The sequence below is a fragment of the Symsagittifera roscoffensis genome, chromosome 8 (genome assembly GCF_963678635.1).
Source record: "Symsagittifera roscoffensis chromosome 8, txSymRosc1.1, whole genome shotgun sequence".
Classification (NCBI taxonomy): Eukaryota; Metazoa; Xenacoelomorpha; order Acoela; family Convolutidae; genus Symsagittifera; species Symsagittifera roscoffensis.
Window position 1 is genome coordinate 36,680,089 of NC_087069.1, and position 18,972 is coordinate 36,699,060.

Here is an 18,972-nt window from a genome sequence, read left to right on the forward strand (position 1 = left end):
TTTTCTAGTGAAATATCTAATTTTTCTTTGGTTGGTCACAATTACCTCTAATCTAGAAGGTAACAATTTTATGTTAATCTTGCAAGATTTTAAAATTGGATAGCCTGAGTCAAAAATTTCAGAAAAAAAAACTTTCGACTAGCCAATGTTGCTTAAAAAGAATAGTAGCCAAACGGCGACTACCACTTAAGCGATTGACCGCACTGACAAACTTGAGATTGAATCTGTATACAATCTGTATAAATTTAGTTCACAAAAACTGGTTAAAAATCGATTCAAGTCGATTTAAATCGATTTTTTTTGTTACTAAATACGTAGGAAAATGAAAACAAAAACAAAGAATTAAATAGACTTAGAATCAATGGAAATTGATTTTTGGCACATTTTTGTATCAAACTTAGCCTGTTTTAAATCAATTCGTATCAATATTTTTAGATATCTGCTACATTATATGTATAAAACCGATTGCAAGCCATTTCTTGTCAAAACTGGTGTAGATGTCTTCATCAAAAAGTAGTCTTTATCCATATTTTTTGGTAACTTTTGCAAGGTCGTCTTCAAATTGTCAGGTCTTTTGTGATATCAAATATTGTCAAAATATGAGTTAATCTGACACATCATTATATCTTCAAAATGTAAGATAGCTTTAAATTTAACCTATGATTCAGAATAGCTTCAAAACTAAAAAACAATTCTCAAACTACACTAAACTAATTAACCTAGAGGCCAAATTGAATAAATATCTTACGTGCTGGGAACAGACAGAAATCCATATTTTCCCAGGCTTGCGCGTTCTCCCTTCGCAAAATATTGACACACTGGGAGTTGAAAATGAAGGTAGGGTTTGTGTCGAAAACCTCTGGCTCGAAACACCAGTCAGTGTCGCAGCAGAAGTTCCTGGCTGCCCAGCTGCACTGCGTCTGACCGATATTCACGGGAAAATCCGTCGGGTTATCGGGGCGGTTGAACACAAATCTGAAACGTTGAGAAATTTAGTTTGAAGATTACAAGCAAAATAATGTCTGTATGGTGAATAAGATTTCAAGAAGCAGTTATTAGAAAAAGAAGAAACGATGCAAAATTTCTGTGCTGGTGAATTATCTTCAATATGCCGACAAAACTATGACACAAATTTTAAACGATTTTTGTTACTCTCAAAAATATTTGAATAGTTTGTTCGACCTAAAAACAAGGTCGACAAAAATTTCGAAAATTTTTGAAAATCCGCTTCATACAAGAAAATCCTAGATCCGCCCCTGTATGTATATATGGGAGGATCTAGGATTTTCTTGAGGGGGGAGGGGCGGATTTTTAAAAACTTTCGAAATTTTTCTCGAGCATTTTTTAGGTCAACCAAATTGGTTTTTCGAGCTCTCCCAAAGCAGTAAAGAGACCCTAAATTGGCCAAATTTTCTGCGCCGCAGGCAAAGTTTTGAAAATACAGGCCAAAAAAGGCGTTTTTAGACAATTTTTGGACCAAAAAATTGGGTTTTTCGGCGCGCGCTTCCCCCTTAAAAATAGTATATATTGGCGTATTATTATATATTAGTATATAGTTTAGAGAAAAGGTCAGTCAGCCAAAAATGGATATCTCTAAATAGTACACAGGGGGACTTTTGAGTCGGCAGGGGGTCGAAACCCAGAGGAGGAGGGAATTTCCGCCTCTCCCCTCCCCAAATTCCCCCTAAACCCGCCCCTGTAAAAAATACTTTTTCTTATCTTCGATAAAAATGTAAGCTAACAAACCAAAAAAAATCATCGGCTAGTTAGAGTTCTTTAAAAGTAAAATAGTATCATTTTTAATTATACCTTGGGACCATTCAATCGATTATAATCCATTATAATCCAACATTTTTAGAGAAATTAAATCGAATATAATTCATTTAAAGTCCATTGAAGTGGATGATGATAGGATTTTAGTGGATTATAATCTCCATTAATTTTTTCCAAAGTTTCTGCAAAATTTGCGTTTTTTTGTATTTCCAAACCTACTCACATTTATTTGGATTTTGCAAAACCATATCCCTCACACATTATATTATACCCTGTTTTTCTAATACCCAAGAGTTTACACCCATCCCCCACCGTTATCCGCACGCCTATCTCCACCCCCACTTATGCCAACCCGCTTACCCTCACCCCCAATTAACCCTCACCTACCATAAACCCAACACACAAGACTCCCCTCACCCACACCTACTTGACACTCCCTTAAGCTTTTTTTGGGTGCGTAAAAATTTGTAGGGTGATAAGGGGGTTGTTAAAGAAGCTTACGTGTACGGTATTTTTCACGCACTTATACGGTAAGTATCGGTAAGTATTAGTAAGGGGTAAGTGCTGAGGTGGCGGTAGAAGAAGTAAGTAAGAATGGTTGGAGTTAGTGTGAAGTATTTAGAGGGAGCGTGAACAAATAGAAAAAGAATGCTCGTATCAAGGCGAAGCCCTGAATGTTCCGACCGCCTTTAAGGTTTGTGGAGCAGTAATATCATAAACAAAAAAAAAGAACGAAAACTTTTTCTCTAAAAATTGAACTTTTTTCTAGGAAAATCATCCCCCCACACGCCATGCCATATAAAGTACAAAACAGTAGATATCGCTCCTTGTAACAAATCAATTATGGAAAATAAGCTCCGTTCAACCAATTTGGAACGATTTATAAGACGGATTTAATCTCCGCTTTAGCGTTAATAGCGTGAATTATATCGCGCGTTAATTGTCCCAAATTGGTCAAAATGGCCAAAATGGCAATCTTTAAACCCCCATAACTTTACGAAAAATAATCACAGGTAGAATATTTTTTCAAATTTAAGCTCAAAACAACAATACATTTCGATTGATATTTAAAAATGCCGTCAAAAATGGCTAGTTAAAAAGTCGAAATTTGTCTGAAGAAAAAAAATCCACCATGAGCACAAATATTCCCTTAAGGCAGTCGGAACATTCAGGGCTTTGCCCTGATACGAGCAGTCTTGTTTGTTTTATAAACGATTTTTAACACTTTATAATCGATTATTTTTGAGCTTTATGGAGACAGACCATGGAAATACATTATAATTGGTTATCCTCCATGGAACCTCATTGATGGGCGTGTTAAAATTTCCCCGATCTTTTTGGTATAGAATCAATTACTAAAATTGGCTCTTGATTTATTCTAGGTGCTAACGCTGCCAAATTGTTTTGTGACAAGCAAAGATTGAACAAGGCGCTGGACAAAATGTTTGCAAAAAGCTCAAAAAATGGTTTGAAACTTTTCTTTACAGCCGCAACGCCATTTTACAGAAGACATTAGAAAAGTTAATCTGAAATAAACTTTATGTTCTTGAATGAAAAAATCCGATCTATGAGCACGTTTCATTTTGAATTAAAACTGAGATTTCGTAGATTTGTTTTTTTGTTAGCCCAATTATATCATATCAGTTTCGTTTATTTTGTATCTACCGATTGTTTAACAAATATAAGAAACATTAAACGTTTCTAATTTTTTCCAAGTCCTTCGTGTTTATGCATGCTCTAATCAAAACTACTCTTGTTGTTACGACCACTCGAAGAGTGAAAAGAATCTATGAATTCAGAACGGTTAGTTTTTCCAGCCAGCTTAGACCACTGCAAAAAAAGTTGGTAGAGATCTAATTGAGGTATTGTATTGAAGATTTTAGTCGTGGTTAGATTCTACAAAAATTGAGAAGGAGTCGATTAATTATTAAATGCGCTTTTTTGGGCTTTTTTTGGAAAATTATGACAAAAAAAATTGCGTTTTTTTTGGCGCGCGCTCCCCCTCAAAGTTAGTATATATTGGCGCCAAAGGCGCCTCTAGAAAAATTTTAGGGTCGGTCGGCCAAAAATAGTTTTCTTAAAAAGTACCAAAGGGGGACCCTTTGGGTCGGCAGGCGGTCGAATCCCTGAGGAGGGGGGGGGGCGTCAATCATTTTGCTGAAATTACTTCATTTTTTCTGCCAAGTTTCTTTTTTTAACTAATTTACCAAAAATTGGCACTATGGGCACTAAATTTTTGAAAAAATTGGAAGTTTTCATCCGGTTTTTGTATCTAATGTTTCTATACCTTTTAGTACTTTATACTTTTTGAGTTTATCGTGATACTTTTTCACGTTTTATAATTTTAGTATTTAAAAAAAACTGAAAAGTTTATTAGTTTGATTTTGATGCCCCCTATAAAATGTCAAGTTCTATACAGTTCTGAAGAAAAAACTGAGCCTAATTAAAGTATTACTAGCAGTACTAACATTTAAGGATCTAATATTTTTTTTGTTGCAAAAAAATTTGTCGCAAGTTGATGATAAATGAATGAAAGAAGTTTGAAGTTTTTCCTAAGTAAGATTTAAATTTAGTTAAGATTTAGTTTTAATATAATTAATGTTTTGGATAGCTGCTTTTTTATTTTAGCTTTTCAACAATGTGAACTTCACATCTACTTCTCAAATCTACTTCCTGCACTTTAATTTCGCGTCGACTTTTTTTGCGCGTCATTAGATATATTTTCAATAACTGCAACTGAAAATCACCATGTATAGAGCTCAGTATCAGAATATTTGAACGCTTGTTTAACCGTCAAGTTACCCAAAATAGCCTCAGCTAGCATTGTTTTAGTCAATTGGCACAAACCCAATAAGATTGGTTGTATATCAGGGCAAAATTCTGAATGTTCCGACTGCCCTTTAACTGGTCTCGAATAGCTTTTGAGTAAAACTGTTTTAATTAACTATAATTTTTTGTACTGCCAACATCAAATGCAAGTGCTCATTTTTGAGTAAAATTAAAATGATAATTTATTATTGGCCTCAATTCAATTTGAACCGATTGTGAGGACGAGTAAGTTTCCACAGATTCATATAATTTTGACATTCAAATACGACAAAAAGTTTAAAATGAGCAAAAGAAAAATCAAATTTGCCAAACGAAAATTTTCGAGGAAAATTTAGAGACAATTTTCAAGAACTACAACTTTTATCTGACTAGTACAAATTTTTTTCTCGAAAACCACAGATTTTCTGCCTATTCATCTCTAATATTAGTGAATCGATCTTAGTTGAAGCGAAATAAAAGCATATTAAAATATTTATATATTTCAACTAAAACTTGATAACTGTTAATAATCTCTCTTTTGCTTCTACAACATTAATTATAATAATTTTTCCAAAAAAAACCTTAAATTCTAGGTTAATTCTGCTTTCTGTTTTAAAGAGTTGCTCGCTATCGAACTCTTTTGGCATGAACTATTAGGCAGAACCTGGGAGTTTTCTGAAAATAGTAACAATTGAACGAACAATTTGCAAAGTCGGAGCTTCAAATTTTACGCAAGAAGACAAAATTTATTTACATAAACTTAACAAAGCGTAAGACCACTGCTTTTATATCATGGCACAAAGCTGCACTTTTTGCCTGCCGCCTCACTCACAAACTCTTAGTTGAGTTTTTTTTCCAAAAAAAAAACAGTCGAAAAAAGCTAATGTTTGAGAATTTTTTTGTTCCGACTACATTCGATGACAACGGCAAAAATTTTGTGCTCAAGGTGGTTTCAGAAACCTTTGAACTACCAATTTTTGACAATTTTTTCAATATCATTTAAAAGCTTTTGTTGCCCTGATATAAAATTTATAAACCTATTTCACCAATGATCATTATTTTGTAATTCTATGGGGTTTTGATATGGCCCATTGAGCCAAACTGAGATAATTAGGGCAAGATCAAATATTTTACTATTTCACACCGGCACATATGGCCTTCACAATAATAAAAACAAGAGAATAGTAAAGATAGCGTCGAAGGTACTTGAACCGCAGGACAACAACGATAGATTACTACAGATGACTTCAAGGTTACTGCAACTGTAGTGCCACATTCCCCCCATGGTAAAGTAACTTGATTATAGAAAAAGAGTTTCAATGCTCACTTTTGTGACATGTTAAAACAAAGGTAGTTTTTCTTTTTTTCTTTGGCTTAAGTCAAAGTCCAATCGTACTTTCCACGCTGCCTTCCTAGTTGTAGTCATTTCTAAGGCTGCATATCCGAAATTTTAACAAAACACATTTCTTTCCACTAATCACGTCTCCGTCGACTTATCCGTTTGAGTTTTGAACTTTGCCAAATTAAGATGGTACGCCCTCAGAGCTGTTTGTTTTTGGGATCGGCAATCTCCGCATCTGTACTATCTTTTTTAACTTATGGTTTTTGTATTAGATCCCCGAACCGTTTCGGTCCTTGATTTTTGTTTGCCCTATCGAGCCCACTAATTCTTCCACACTAGACTCATTGTACAAACCGTGTTGGGTACCTAGCCGCGTACCTAGCCGCAGTTGGGTACCTAGCCGCAGTTTCTCCGATGAGTCTTTTGTCTGATGAGTTTCTTCTGCAATTTTTTTGAACCCCTCGCGTCAAAACTTGATCCGCGAATCTCTCACGCCTCTTATTCTTCGGGGCATGTCCTGATTTTGGAGTGCGTTAAGGATAGTTTCTGGTTATGTTTTTTGATCGATCTTTACCAGTTTGTCAGATACATTTGATGTCTCCGGCGGGGAGCTGCTGTGTTTGTCGTTTTTGTTTCTGAATTTCGATTTCGGACTTATTTGACGGATTCTTGGCCTCTGCAGCCTTGCTTTTTTATGCATCCTTGGCCAAATTCTTTTTCAGTTCCGACTTCATGACTGCGCTCATCTGTTTTCGCGGCCCGTCAGTTGCTGATCTTCTGTTTTTCGGCTTCCCTCTCTTGACAGCTAAGTTGAGCCCGCTCCTCAGTTTGTCTCTTTTGACGTTACTATTCTGGTGTTTTTTTTGCGTGCTAGTTCCTGATCTTCGGCGTGCTGCTGTTGCAGTGTTTCTCGCTCTGAGCTTCTGTCCAGAGGATGCTGGATTTCTTGGCGTTGAGTTCTTATCTTGTTTTCGTCTAATGGATTTTTGGCTTTGTCTTTCTGCCCACCTTTTGATCCAGATGTCGTCATCCCCCAATAGCGACCTTTGATTTAGCTATGTCAGTCTTACAATATATAGACTCCTCTACTGTCTCAACAGGTGTTTGCGTTTCCAATACCACCTTAACCTAGCTGATGCTTTTACGTTTTTCGTGATTCTTTATTTAGAAGACGATTCGGGGAAAGATCATATTTTGGCGTCGTCGGCTGCTCTTCAATAAAAAAGTTTCCCCCAAGAGTGCAGCGACTCCGAGTTAGTATTGCTTGTTTTGTCTACGATTCTTCTTATTTTATTGAAGGAGTATTGTCATTCGTCAATCGGTTATTCATTTGCTTCGAGTAATGCCTTCAAGCTGTGAGCCAGCTCTCTGTCTTGTACGGATGACAGTTGCTGTTTGGAAAGCGGGCTATCTTCGCGGCTATTTTGTCCCTTCGTTACTATCTTTAGATTGTCGCGTCTGACAAATGCGTCTCCGCATTTGGCTCTCTTTGATTGCCGACCTCTCCAGAAGCTGTTTGTCTAAGCGTTCAGAATTGTTTAGGGGAACTTTTCTCTTATGATTTTAAATTCAGTTCTTGATAGGTGGCCGAAGTGCTCCTGAAAAGGTAATCAGTGAATAGTTTTTTCCTTTGTCCATCTGAGGTGTTGTACCATCGTGCTATGGCATAATTTTATTGACGTTACACTTTTTTTTCCATTTCCAGTAACATAACACCAAGTTTTCTTTTTTTGGCGGTTTTTATGTTCAGTTCGATTAACCCAGGGCCACGATGTTCGCTAATCGAACCAAATTTTTGTTCAATGTTCTTATCGGCGTTGAGTTTTTTCTTTGCCTTTCTTTCAAACGCAGAAAAATTATCAGTTTTTTGTTCCTGCTTTCCGTGTGTGTCAATGTAAGAGCGTAAAATTTTCATCGAAGATTTCCCCCCGTAGACTTTGTAACATTTACTGACAGAAATTTGAATATCTATCTATTTTTCCTTTGTGATCTTCTGAGGGTCCTGCGTAGTCTAATTGGACTTCTTAGCCCGGATACCTGAGGAGCGGTATAATTTTAGTGGAATATTTGGAATGACTTATCGAGCATTCTTACCACATATCTGGTGCATTTTCTAAAGTTCTCGGCTCGGTTAATGATACCTTAATGCATGTGGGGCTAACACACAAAAATCGAAATGCCAGGCGAGAATTGTTGGCTACAGTGTCCACGGTGTATTCATTTAATCACCGCAAACTCAGTTGTCCCGTAGCTGCTAGACGATTGTCGACCAAGATGCAGTCATCAGTAACTGACATCTGATTATACTGCGGGTTTAAGTGAGGGCCCATCAACTCACAAAATTGCCGGTCGTTTCTTTTTATATTTCGTCGTAGCCTGTGCATCCACGCATCCTCTGAGATCAACTCCGCCTGTGGATTGTATTCAAATAGTTTCGAATAGTTCTTAAAGTCTTAACAGTACGACCTCTCCGAGCTGACAGTCTAATTCTTTTTGTCTGGTCAAAGACTTACTCGCTTGTTGGGTTGCACCACACTAACCTCTAGGCTGCAATCGTTGTCATCTGCCGTCAAATCCAACTCAAAATCAGGCATATCTTTAACTCTCCTTTAGCCTCTTTCCTCGCATTGTAATCACTTAGTCTTTCTGTGGCCGCCTCCAATTCTTATATGTTTTCGGGGTTGTTTACCATTATACTGCTTATGAGATCCCAGTACAACAACAGCTTCGAGTTTTCTCCCGATGCTCCGCTCCAGAATACTACTTTCGCATTCCCTCCTTCTGAGCTTTCTGACACCCACCGGTTTTTTGTGCCTCGTTTGTTTTCCTCTCCTCTCCTCTTTCAGTACCACTTTGTTTCTCGATTGTTCTTTATCCATCTCGTCTGTATCTTTTGCAGTTTTTTCTTTTATCAATATAAACGTCTTTATTGTACTGAATGAGAAATTTTACACAAACTGCCCTGTGACAATTTTGAAACTCTTGAGTTTGGGTTGTTTTCTCTCCGGTCGAACTTTGTTGTTTTTGGAAAAGCTTGAAAGATTGGTCAACCGTGCGATGTCATATCATGTACATTCATTTTATTTTGATGTCTGGATGGCTCCAGAAATTTTTTTTCCGGTTTGTCTTTTCATTGCCACGATATCGACTGTTCAAACCGAGAGTTTATGAAAATTTCCAATCCAAGGTACTACGTATTTTCATCCAATTCTGACTGCAGCTAGGACTCGCCATTGCTTCCTCTCGATAGATAATTGGAAGTTTTTAAATTTTTACCTGGATTGTGTACTATGTTGAATTGATAGAGTAGTGTTTTGTCTAACCAAGTAAGGCGTGACTGGTTGGTTTTATTTGACCGAATACCCCCTAAGGCCGATGTTAATGCTTTGTGATCTGTTGCTATCACGATCTCATTGCCCAGCTGATAAAATTTAAATCCGTCAACTGACCATACGACTGCATACAGTTCCAGACCATTTGTTTATTATTTCTTTTCTTGCTCGTTGAATTATCGAGTTGAAAATGAAATTCGAATCCAGTCCCTTTCCCCCAATTTTTTCTCCAGGTTCGCTCTTAGTCCACTATGTCGTGCATCGCATTTAACTCATGTGTCTTTTGAAGGATCATTATCAGTTTTTTTTTTTAGATATTAGTAGGAGCTTTCTTTATCTCCGCGAATATGGCTGAATGCTCATCCCAACTCATTTCTTCTCACCGGTAATTTTTTGTTTTCTAATTTTTTTTTGTTCTAATTTTGTCTGTAAAGCTGGCTGCAATTGGAATGGACTTGGAAAAGTAGTTTATACTAGCTATGAATGATCTAAGTTGTTCTAGTGACTTTGGGCGGTTCAGTTTGAGTTTTGCTTACGTTTTTGTTATTTCGGGTTCGACCCCGCTTTCTGGCATTTTTTGTTCAAGCAATTTACCTCGTTCAATTAAAGTTCACTTTCAGAAAAATTTAGGGATCGATTTTAATATCCAGTTTCTCAACACGTTTGTTACTGATTTTTATCTTCGTTTTTACCCCCCTATGAGACAACTAATTTGTTTTAAAAAAAGCAAAACGTGTTTTTGCGCTGCTGAGAGAGCGGTCCATTGCTTTTTGAAACTCTGCTGGCATGTCAGCTAAGCCGTAGAAACCTGTAAGGAATCTTAGCGTGCCCGTTGCATGTCTCCAAAGGATGTTAAACTAGCACCGTTTTGCTGTCTCTGCGTTCAATTTCAATTGACTGTACGTACCGCATAATATAAGTCGAGTACCGTGAAATATAAGGTTCCAGCTGCATTGGATTTGGAATTTGTTGTTTTTTCCTAAAGATTTGTCTGTTAATTAATTTCGCATCTAACGCTACTTTTAGAGAATCGTATTTTTTCACTGTAATGACTATTGGAGCAATACAACAGTCGCCAGTACATCTGTCTAGCCGTTTGATGTGGCCTTCAGGCAATAGTTTTTCTAGCTCTTTGTCAACTTTGTCTTGAACATGCATTGGGTTTATTCTACCATTTTCTTGAATTGATGTTTAAACTACATGGTTCTTTGGTTTACCAAGCCTGTCGAAAAAAAAACTTTGTATCTGAAGAAAAACGTTTTTTCATCATTTTGACTGCTCAAACAGTAGCACGTCAGTCTCGATCTTTCTTTGGGGGCCGGTTTCTGTGGAGTGTTGATCCTCACTTTATGTTTGAATGAGTTTAGCCTTTTTTTCATATTTTTAAAATTTGTTTCGCTATTGAACAATTTAAGAATGATACTGGAGTTCCCGTTTTGACTGTCATTTTGATAATCTGGTTATCGATTCTGACCAACGCTCTTAATGATATCTTTCTTTTATTGCGGATCTCTGAGTATTTTGATTTTTTTATGTCTAGATTTGGTAAATTCTGTTTCTGAAATGATTTTTGTTATCCAATCTAATATGGATGTATTTGTCTATCTGACCACTTGATGTGACATTCAATTCCACAGAAACTAAGTCAAAGTCGTCCCACGAGTCGAAAGTTTGTATCAGGTTACATTCTTGTTCAGAACTTTCTCTGTCTTCGGTCACTTCGTTCACTTGCTGCGACTTACACGTTTTTGCGAAATGATTCAGCTGATTATATATTTTTTTGAAAAACTTACCCATTGAAGGGCACTACTTTAAATGACCGTCCGAGAAAGCTCTGCTGCACCTATTGCGTTGTCTCTTTTCAGTTTTTGTCTTTGAAATGGTTCTCCCTTCTATTTGTCTTCTTTTATACTGATCTTCATTTGGTGGCATTTTGTTCCGACTCCTATTTCACACTCTTTTTATCGATCGTTCGTCCCGGGTAGTCACTTGCAGACGCAGTGCTTGCGATTATCTTTTGAAACATCTGTTTTGTCTGCTTACTCTGTTCGAATTTCAACGCTCTCTTGAGTACAACACCCGGAAATATTGTTTCGAACGTTAAGGTTACTAAAGGTACAGTGTTCCGCAAATTAAATTAAAAAAATATAGCAATAATTCATCTTCTAGCGTGCCCTATTCTGACTTCGCTGCTTGTGCAGTTAAGCGGCGTGAATTGCTTCCAGGATTTCTCCTGGGTTCTTAAAATCTATTAAGTATCGAGTAATTTGTATCGCTTGTACTTAACACTATGTTTTTTCAAAAACGGTTTTACCTAATACCACACTTTTTTAAACTCTAACTCTGAACAAACGGTTTTTTTCCGAAAGGGCTTTTTGAGCAAACTTTTTTTCCTTCCGTTCATAATGCGATAAACAATCTAGACTTGAGACGTTTCTGTTCTTCATTTAAATATACGTTATGTCCCACTTTCTCTTCCTTCTTCATTTTCAAGCATGACGCTGTCTCTAGCCAATGCCATCTGTCATGCTTCGCAAGCCACCCGCCGTTACAGTTGCCTATTCTCTCGTTCGGGATGTTTCTAGTCTCGGTTCTGATTCCTCTATGACTAGTTTTGGATCCTCCATTAGTATTTTAGGATTCACTTTTTCTTTTATAGTCTCTGCCGTGAGAAAATGATTAAATCATATCTTAAAATCCTATGTTGGATCCGAATTTGCCGTGTTTCAAAGACAGAAATCCCAATGTCATTTCAGTTGTCTTCTGACAAGAATCCTACTGGCTGCGCTGTTTGATAACGACGTACGGCAGACTGATCAAGCAGTCTTACTGTTTCAGATAGGCATATATGGCCTTGACAAAAATAGATAATAATAAAATAGTATAGATAGCATCAAAGTTACTGCAACCGCAGTGCCAGAACAAAAAATAGTGTAAATAGCATCAAGGTTAATGCAACCGCAGTGCCACTGGGATGATTTTTTAAAAACTAATTGGCTTTGTAGAGCAGTCTTTCTGGAGTTGAAATTTAGAGAAGTGTGTTTGAATGAAAAGGTTTTTTGAAATATAAATTTAAATTTACTGAAACTAAAAGTCAATATGCAAATTAGCTTTCATCAAAAACAATTTTTTTGAAATTTATAATAAAGATTGTTGCCATTGAATGCGCAAAAAAGGTGTAACAAAATGCAAACTTTTGCTGAAAAAAACTAGCAGGTTTGACTCACAGTGTTACTGTTAATTTGAAGAGCCATGCAGAAAAAATACAACAGAAAATTTAAAGAAGGCAGATAGTTTCGAATTCTTTGATTTATAAAATGAGTAATACTGACAATCCGGCGGCGCAGCTGTAGTAGCAGTTGGACTGGCCTTCAAAAAAGATTCCATCGGCGATTCCAGGTTGATTCACATTTTCTGTTGGATTGGCATCTTGTGCCTGGCTGAAACAGCAGAAAACGCCTCAAATTTCACGTGATCGGAAATTTCAATTTCTTTCTTTTTTCCTTGTTTTTTTTATCCTCAAATCGGTTCCTTATCAGCATGATTCGTTCCTTCTCCTTGATATTGTGACGCTTTTTTGAAACAGAGACGATTCAATTCCTTATATTGTGGAAGTATTTTGTTCTTTTTATCCTTAAGCCAACCCCAGTAGCGTACCAGCCCCCTCCCCTCAGTTTTGGTAGCCAAAATTTTCTAAAGGGTCCCCTAATTGGTAAATTTTTACGACATCCATTTTTGCGTGAATACGAAATCGGTCGACCTAAAAAACGACAATGTGTGGATGATATGTGGTTAAATTTACTTACATAATTCCTAAATAATTCTCCTTTGGGTATTCGAGGATGCGGTTGTCTTGTGTGTACACCACAGTGACGAAGCAGACTCCAAACAGACCCATGACAGGCAACCACTCTGTCTGGGTGACGTCTGGGGATTGGAGGTTGAATCTGGCAGAACACTGTTCGTCGTTCTCACTCTCCTCGCATGCGCCCACCCAACAAATGGCACCTAAGAACAAAAAGCTTGAATAAATGAATGAAGGAACGAAAATATGAATGGAATATTGAATGAATGATTACAGGAATGAATGAATGAAAGAATGAATGATTGAATGAACGAATGAAAGAATGAATGAATGAATGAATGATTGATTGAATGAATGAATGAATGAATGTTTTGGATTAATGAACTTTAATTTCGATGTCAACTTGACTTTCGATCTAATCTGAAATAGAGTTTTTCAAATAGTTAACTTTTCCGACAAATTTAATTCTCTTGAGTTTTTTTTAACTTGAAAACCTATACTTAAATTATCGCTTGAAAGCATGAAATTATCGCATGAATTCGCAGGAAAGCGAAAAGACCTTACTTCGTGAGACGGACAAAGATGCAACATCGGACTGTATCTCCCCTGGGATACTTGCCAGTGCGCCCTGTCCAAAATATGCTGCCCCGTCTACAAATATGCGCTGCAGGCTCACATTGTACACGCCTCCCACATTGATAGCCATGTTTTCCACGTCAAAAATGTCCAAGAAGTTATCGTATCCATCGAAATCAATTGTGCCGTCATCGACAGTGGTGCCGACGGCTCCGAAGTCTTTGTTCAAGAGGGTTTTCGGACAAGTGGGTTCTTCCAAAGTCGGCCATCTGATCTTGAGGTAGGGAACCCACTCGTTGGTGTTGGTGGTGAAGAAATATGTCCTATTCACCTTGTCTGGGTCGATTGCGGTCGGTTCTGGAAACAGTCGTGTACTTTTTCATAACAGAAATGATAGTGCAAAAATAGTTTGAGTTTCTCTTGTATTGTTAAAATTTAGGTTTCTCAATTTGCGAAGCTTGTATGATACAACAAATAGCGCCAGTTCACCTGAGATTTGATACAACTCTGTATTTATATGGGTTTTGACAACTACCCGCACTGACAAAAATGGATTAAAATCAATTTTAGTATGAAAAAAACACGTTGATTAAATTTAGATCGATTTTAGTATGAAAAAAGTACGTTGATTAATTTTAGATCGATTTTAGTATGAAAAAAGTACGAAGATAAAAACAAAAAAGATGCAGATTGATTTGGATCGATTTAAAATCGATTTAAATTGATCTTAAATCCCAGCTAAAAAAATTGATCCAAATCGATTTTCAATCAATTTAAATGCAACTTTTCCAGTCTGATTTTGTTTTAAATTTTAAGGGGATTAAAACGGATTTATATCAATTTAAATCGATATTTTTTATTTGAGATTTATCAGTTTCGAAATTTGATTGCATTTATTCATTGCCTATCATTTTTCATTTAACATCCATAGCGTATTGTAGCATCTGGCACGAGTGTTTACATTTAAAAATCGAGAATAAAAATTTCCAACAATTTTTCAAAGGGTATGTTTTTTCGCCTTGCTAGCAAAAAAAATCTATTTTAGTGTGTCGGAAAATCCACCGAAATCGATTTAAATCGATTTTTTAGACACTTAAATCGATTTAAAACTTTCAAAAAGATCGATTTAAATCGATTTAAAATCCATTTAAGTAATCGATTTGGATCAATTTAAAATCGATTTAAAATCAATTTAAATCGACCGGAAACCATTTCTGTCAGTGCGGGTAGTTTTTCAATTGTTTTGTTAAATGGTTCAGAAAAATATAGGTAATAGCTTTTTTATAAATAAATTTTTATACTATAACAATTAAAATACACTATTTGGATAGAAGAGCAACAAAAAGCAAGTGATATACAACAGAATGTCTGAGATTCTCTTGTAGGTTAAAAAATTTAAAAAGCTATTCATTTATTCCAACCAGTGATGCGGTTTTTCTACCAGTGTCGTCTTTTTTCATTCAAAAAATAATGTCAAAAAACTGTGTGAACGTACGCGTCCATCCAATAATCGCAACTTCACAAGCTAAAAAATCAGCTCCATCGTCGGATTTCAGTACGATTCTGTCTGTGTATATTCCAGACGGACAATAGGTTCCAGGGAATGTGCCAAGAGGGTTTAGAGTGAACTGTTGTTGTCCTATTCCAGTTCCACATTGTGTCACACTGCTAGCGGCTGCCCCCTCTTTAGGACCGCCTTCCACTACCACATACAAATCCTCGGACATCTGTGTAGGATTGGCAGCTTCTAAAAACAATATCTAAAGTAAAATAGTTGAAGATTTTGTTCTGTCGAAGAACGGGCAAAGCATTCAAGACTCTTCATATCACAATAAGACCCGGAGGGTTATCTAAAATTGTGATTTAGATTTTTTAAAGGAAACTCCCCGGGTTAAACTTTCACAATTAGTTATGACTGAATCATTGTTAGAACAGTTTCATGAAAAAGTATCATCGGCTATTGAGTGTTGTTTCAGGTTAACGTTTATTAATTTATGACAATCTACAGCTCGAGAAACGTGCACCTAAAACTTTATTTGCACTGTCAAGATAACAATTTTAAATTAATGAATCATCGATGTGATTCAAGGACCTTTTACTGATTCAGCGATATGATTATCTATGGGAGGATAACCCGGCGTAAATCCTAAAATTTGATTTTTTTGTTTAATCTTCCCCCGGCATTTAATGAATCGTAAAAAGTGGTAATTTTCGTATCTATGAACTCATCAGTTTGATATAAAGTATTAATAAATGCGAAGTTGTTTTATAAGGTAATTGGGCTCCTAATAGTTTTTTTGGTAATAAGGCGGGTGCTAGGCAAATAAGGCGACGGGACATTAAAGCGACAAGACATTTAGACAAAAAAGTATTAGCATCCAAAATTACTTCAAATGCTAGCAACGCCAGCCAAATGCGTTTTTACCGATGACGAACCAATTAGATACGAGATTGTTAAAGCCGAGTTATTTTCACATTTAGCTTCCAATATTTTCTTTTTTGAATGCCCGGGAATTCTCTTCGGGAATTTCTTTGAATATTCAATTGCGAATCCTGTTCTTTTTCGGACTTTTTTATAGTTTTTTTGCCCCGATACTTGTATTCCATTGAAAGTTCCATCCTTCACAACAGTTTGTTGTTCGTATTTCAACTCAAGTTTCAAAATCGGTCAGAGTTTCTGACATACGCTAAATTTGGAAGTTTTTTAAACTTTCTCACTCAAAATTGTACATAATGTTGAGTATAGATTTTCCGTTTTTCCGCCAAGAAGAAACCCCAAGCTACTGGAACTTTCCAGTCTCCATTGCTTCCTCCGAATAACACATAAAATTGAGTAAAAACAATAGTGCGGTTTTGAAAGTACAATCATCCAAATCTTTTTTTGCACCAGGCCAAAAGTTTTAAGCCCTGAAGGCTTGCAAAAATTATGAGCCCTGTTTCTTGATGTAAAAAATTGTTTGTGGGGGCAAGTGATTGTGGTGAGAGGAACCAATTTTTATGCCCAGTAACTTTCCGTTCATCGACAATTGTGAGGAATATTTAGGGGTATAAAATCTAAAACAACGCCCTAAAATTGCCCTTGTCTGATATATTTTGAATGAGAAGCCGTTAAATAATAAGTTTTGTCGACCTCGGTTTTTGGACATAATAAATTTGAATTACATTTTGACCAGAAAAAGGGAAAAATGGTTGATGCGTGTTTAATGTTTAATTGTTAAAAAGACCGTTTTGTACTTCTCAGAAATGTATTTTATAAAATCATTTTGCGTTTTGTAATTCTCAGAAATGAATTCCGCGTGTTAAAACAATAATTTTGCGTTGTAAACTTTTCAGAAACGACCTTTGTCGTCTCAAAGTCCCATCAAAAACGGTTGTCGCTTTAACGGCTGTCGCTACAATTGCTGGTCATCAATTAGAGTGCTATGTATTTGCTTATAACTAAAAAGTTTCTTAGCGCCTGCTCTTAGAGGCAAAAACATCAACACAACAGCAGTTTTTTACGTTTTCCTAAAATGAACTTGGTTGGAAATTGTATAGTTATCTGCTTGTTTTTTTTCATTGTTTTAGGAAAGAAGGAAAAAACAAAAATTTAAAAAGTCTTCATTACTAAGAAAGATTTTAGTTGAAAGCTTTTGAAGTTATAAAGGTTTGATTTGCTCATTGGAAGTTTTGCGTGCTCTCATTGGTCAAAGTATTCTCAAATCAAACCACCATAACCTAGAAAAAAATTATCAATCGAAATTTCATTTTAATTTTGAGGGTATTACTCTCGTTTTGTTTTCCTCATTAGCTCTCTATATAGTTTCCTAAAACAAAAAGAAATCGTAAATGTAGCATGTAACAATTTAAAAGCCACAAATGTTGCAATGGTCAAATTTGTTTTGACAAAAATTAAAAAACTGTTAATTTGTTGATGTTTTGTAATGAGTTTTCACAGCTAAGAGAATTTTTAAGAGTAGTTAACAGCATAACTACCCTATAGAACTTTTTTCTAAATCAAGTTAGTTCATAAAAGCAATTCTCGAAATCGGTTTGTTTCGACTCAATCATATATCAGTCTAACCCATATTAGTGAACCCGATCAATTGTAGTATCTGATTGTGCGTTAAAAAACAAAACAAACATGTACGAACCCGAACGCAAATCAACTCATGCTCGAAACAATATTTTTCCCGTGCGGTTCGAGATTGCATAAGCAGATAAACCTAATGGGCCAAAAAAGTCTGTGCAATTAACTACGAGTTTGACATATCTTCAACAAAAATTTCGAAAGACCAGAAGGTCTTTGAGCAACATTTCATAGAGTACTTCATGATATTGATAATAAATTTTGAAAACTTCCACAGCATCCTAGCAACCCCAAAAGATTGTATAAAACCACCTTAATGAGTGCGAGTAAAAAAAAGGAACATAAAACTACCTTAAATATTATGTTCATTCCATGGTTAACGATCAAACTGTTCCATTAGTTTTCTTTCTTCTTCAAAACCAAAGCGAAGAGCAATACATTCGGGCCTTCAGACAATTGAAAAAAATCAACCATGGACATGAGCCCTCGCAGATCGTGGTAGACTATGAGAAGGCTTCAATTAACGCTTTTCAGAAGGTGTTCAACGAAATGACTATAGAAGGATGGATTTTTTCATTTCGCTCAGGCCAATTGACGCAAAATTAATGATTTTGGATTGGCACCAGTGTATCGAGAAGATGAAAAAACACTCATGATACTAAAGTCATTCAATGCTTTGGCACTGATACTTGAGCTCGACTTTGAAATTGTAATGACTGCTTTAAGCTCTGACATTTCCCACCAAAGCTACGAGTCCCCCATATTTGATTACGTCGATTCTTTCGAATCAACTTCGGTTGGAACTATTCTCCGAGGTCGCATAGGGGTTGAGCATTGCCCTATTTCATTCTAGAAACATTTCGAAAACTCAAAAAATGGAAGGCGGAAATCAACAGTTTGGAGGAGGGATAGCTTAAGGCTTTCCAGACGGGGGTGAGGTGTACTCACCCCGCGATTCACAAGTTTATCCAGTTCCTGAGACAATAACAAACTCTGTCGAAGAATAAAAGAGCAAAATTAATTGCCGGCAAAAGTGCCGCCAAGTGGACAAAAAACGAAAAAGTCAAGTCAGATTATTTGAACTCCTTCAGCAACTTGAGGGCCTCTCATTCAATTTTGACTTGTAATTTCTTTGTTCTTTAATTTAAACCTTTCATCTGATTGTTTTTAAACTGAACAAAGAATTTATAGCTACTAAATGTCTCTTGATACGAGTGGTCGTGTGCTGCAAATAGTCGCTTTTTACAAATGATATGATTGGTCGCTT

The 18,972-nt window shown here is 36.2% G+C and overlaps 1 protein-coding gene across 1 annotated transcript in view; it reads left to right on the forward strand.

The window, feature by feature from the left end:
• The window catches only part of LOC134853360 (flotillin-2a-like), a 424,983-nt gene that overhangs the window by 77,298 nt on the left and 328,713 nt on the right, over positions 1–18,972 (forward strand). The gene's annotated exons all lie outside the window — the stretch shown is intronic.